The sequence below is a fragment of the Protomyctophum bolini genome (assembly GCF_963924005.1).
Source record: "Protomyctophum bolini genome assembly, chromosome: 1".
Lineage (NCBI taxonomy): Eukaryota > Metazoa > Chordata > Actinopteri > Myctophiformes > Myctophidae > Protomyctophum > Protomyctophum bolini.
In genome coordinates, this window is record NC_137862.1 from 31200037 (window position 1) to 31204257 (window position 4221).

Below are 4221 nucleotides of genomic sequence, written 5' to 3' on the forward strand. Positions count from 1 at the left end.
TCAAAATGTATTTAAAGTACCAAAAGTAGAAAGTACTCATTATGCAGTACTGAACATTGTAAATGCTCCAGTAAAGTAAAAAAAAAAGAAAAGAAAAAGTAAAACTCAACATTGTATACATAAGTGTTGAAGTATACTTGAGTAAATGTACTTACAGTAGCTACTTTCCACCACTGGTGTTTCCATGGTTCCACAGGGACACACTGTAGTGTTTGTACTGTGTTTCTCAACACGTAACCTTGTGAATGAGGTTTGTTTGTTTTGTAGCAGAACACCAAAGGAAAACAGCAACGCTAAGGATTACTGTGTTTATTAGCCTGATATTGTCTATCAATTTGACGCGGAATGTATTTCAGTTCCCACTTGTCTGGTTTACTGTTTGTCAATATTTGCCAATACACGGGATGTGAATACAATTATCCCTTGAAAGCCCAGCAAAATGCTCCTCACAAGTACAATCCTGAGTGTTCATTTCAACCGTAGACCGTGAAACAAATATGGGTATCTTTCCATATCTGGTCCGAAATGGAGACGGAAATGAATGCAACCACAGCGAGGGCGGGTTTTCGCTGGCCTAGCATGCCACATATAGGCTCCGGCCTGACAGTGTGTCGCATGTTTGAGTCCCGTTCATGACGACCTTTGCTGCATGTCTCTCCCCTTCTCTCCCTCCCACTCTTCCTGTCTATCTTAATAGCTTAATAACTATCAATAAAGGCAAAAAGCTAAAAGCAAAGAACGAATGAACGATTTCTAATCGAGTCCACCTGGTAGACAAAAGTGGTCGTGCTTGGGTGCTTCAAACGCCTCAAGACGAGCCCACTTGTCATGATTGCCCCGCGCAATTGATTAATCAGGATCAGTATACCCGTCCTCAGAATCAAATGTGTTAAATCGCCACTAGGGGGCGCAAAAAATGCCCTGGCCGCCAGTTTCTATAATTTTTTTAATTTTAATTTTATTTCTTTCTACAATTTCTTTAACAATTTCCCAACGTTATACACTTAAAAAGGCGTTAATGGCGTTGTTGGCAGTGTGGGAGATCATAAAAAATAAGTTAATTAAGTCCTCGGCAGACATTGAGTTTTAATGGCACAACACGATGCAACACGTTGCAAGCTTGTAGATCGGCTATATTTCTCTGCGTGACACAGTCGTAAAACTAAGTATGAAATATGGCAAAATATCACTTAACTGTGCCTTTGAATGGAAAACTGCTGGCAATTTAAAAAAATAGGTTAAACAAGGATGCACCGGGGTCATTTCCAGCGAGGGTTTTGAAATGGAACCTGTTTGAAGAGTCGTCTCTTTTATTTGTTTTTCATTTATTTGACAGATATATAAAAAGAAAAAGCCCTTAGCCTCTGCATAAAGGAATATCATCATGTCTATTCCTTCTTGCGTCAGCATTTCAACACATCCCACCATGCAATACACAGAGGAATGATGACACTATTCTCCTCTTGCACAAAGTCTAGTAAGGGGCGGAGTCTAGCCAAGTACACAGGCCGGGGCTTCCGCTTTACTTCCGCTTCTATGCAAAACAGATGGAGAATTGCTTCAGTAATATCATAGCTTTATTCCGATACTGTTAACTAAGCTAAATTGTTCGTTTTTGTTGTACTTTTTTTTGTCCAAGTCTGTGTTTATGTTGTTAATGTACGTACCGTTCGTTTTCATCGTTTGTTTTGTCAGTTAGTTAGTTACCGGTAGTTAAGTTTTAACATGAAGAAAACCACGGTGAAGTTGATGAGGAGGGCAGTGGGCTCTACCGAGCATTGCTCAGTGCCTCTTTGCACTGCATCAGCTCGGTTTACAACATTGAGTTTTCACCGTTTCCCAGAAGATGCTGAAGTAAGGGCTAAATGGATTGTTAACATTAGAAGAGACAATTTCACCGTCACTCCTCGGTGCTACGTGTGCAGTAGGCACTTCATGAAAGAAGACGTGATAGAGACTCCAGGTGGACTTCATCGCATTAGAAAGGGGGCCTTGCCTGTGTTGTTTGAGTGGAATAAATATGAAGTCCATCAACGCGTTAGTGTTTGGCAGAGGAGAGAAAGACCTACTAACTGCCCAGATCAGATGGCGATGGATGGTGCAGCAGCTGTTGGAACTGTCATGGAAGTGACCACGACTTGTGACCACGACTACTGCACACCCCCTGAACCTGCCGCTGTTGACCTCGCATTGAGTGAGAGGGATGACATGAAGGATGTAATCACTCAACTGAAGAAGCAAGTGGAGGACTTGTCACTGAAATGTAGGTTTGGACTACATCGATTTGAAGGCTCAGACTCACAGACTAGACACTTCACAAGGTGAGAATAACTTGCATAAAGCATACCAATTTCATTTATTTATTGTGTAAATTTATTTATGTAAAGTAACCTTGCTCATGGTTATAAACAATGACAATCCTAATTTGTCCAAGATTTGCTACCTATGAGCACCTGGTGGTGTTTTGGGAACTGATTGAACCATCCACAGCCAACATGATCTGAGTCACCCGGGCACGGAGAGCCCAGCAGAGGAATGAAGAAATATTTATTCCATGTACTTACTCGGTAAGTTTACTCAGGCTGTTTTAATATTTTGTACTGTGCTAATCGTTACTGTATAATCGCTATACCAGAGGGGTAGCCAACCTAGCACTGGGGCCAACATTGGCACAGGGAAGGGGAACACTGGCATAAGTGTGTGAGAGGGAGAGAGGATCTTTTAAAAATAAAATAATTTGTAGTACTCTCACATATGTATGCAAATGACATTCTGCACATAATTCTACATTCATTCAAACTCAGAACTCTGAATGGGGAGGGAGTCTGAGAGATACAGTAGGTGGGTTATTGGTCTGAATCTAATGATCCTTGCATCCTGATCCTAATATATTGACCTGCCAAAATATGTTGGAAATATTAATTGATGTGATGTCATAATTAAAATGAAGATATGAATGCCACACTGACTATCAGGAAGCATTGACCCTGACATTGTCATCGAGGGTAGTAGTATTCAGGTTGTATCAGAATTTAAATATCTAGGAATTACACTAGACTCAAACTTTACATTTAAAAAACATGTTAAACATTTAGCCAATAAAATCAAATTCAATGTATCTAATTTCAGACACATAAGACCATATCTAACAACAGATGCAGATCAACTCTTCATGCATGTGTCGTGGAAATTTAGGGATAAACATTGTAATAATACTCCAAGTTACAGGCTGTTTTCTGTCCGCCTGTTTGTTTATGATGCCACTGCCCCATTTGGTGAATGCCTTGAGGCTATCTATATGTTGGGGGTTGTCTATGTGAGAACAAGCTATATAAGCTGATGTTTCTTGTCATTCTGGGAGCCAGACTGGGGTTTCCATGCATGAACACGTCATGTAAGTCTTGTCTCCTTACTCGAGTAAAATCCTTATACTATATAACTCTGACATTTTGTGCTGCCTCATTATTCATTGTTTATGAATTGTCTTTTGAGTATGTGTCCCACAGATTGCCTTGACATATTTGGAGGTCCTACCGAGATGAGTGCTGTATGGGCTTGGCGTCTCGGCCTGGTGGGTAAAGTTCTGTCTTTCGGCTGGGTCGACATCGCGCAAGTGAGTATTATGGGTCTGTTTGGATGTTCATAAAATGAGGTATTGCATTTGTTCAGGGTTTTAAAGTATCAGTGATGAATTTGGTTGTGATCACGATAGGCGTGGCCTATATTTAAAGAGGGAAACTGTGAAGTTTTGCCTTTCATATGTGCATATGAGAGACGGAGGAACGGTGTTTGGTTGGTTGAATGACTTATGGAGGTCTGACGAATTGTACCAGTGTACATTTTGGGGAAAAAAAGGGTAGTCTATTCAATAAATCATTCATTAAGTTGCCTGCTGTCTAATAGGGGGACGTGGTCCTGCCTAGGGTCCTGTTGTTTTCTGAAGCAACGAAAATTGGCTAGCCAGTGTGTGAATGTAGGCCTACTGTGTTTGAGTGTTTTTGCCTATCTGCCTGTGTGTGTGTGTGTATGATAGGGGCAATGTGAAGGATGACTGTGGAAATAGGAGATTTAATGGTCTGAAATGCAGCCTAAAATTAAAATGGAGTTATGAGAATGCCTGAGATAGGGGTATGCCTAAGAGGTAAGGTAATACATTTTAATCACATAATTCTCGAGACGAGAAAACGGAAATAGTTCCGAAAATAGGGATAAAAGTAAGGA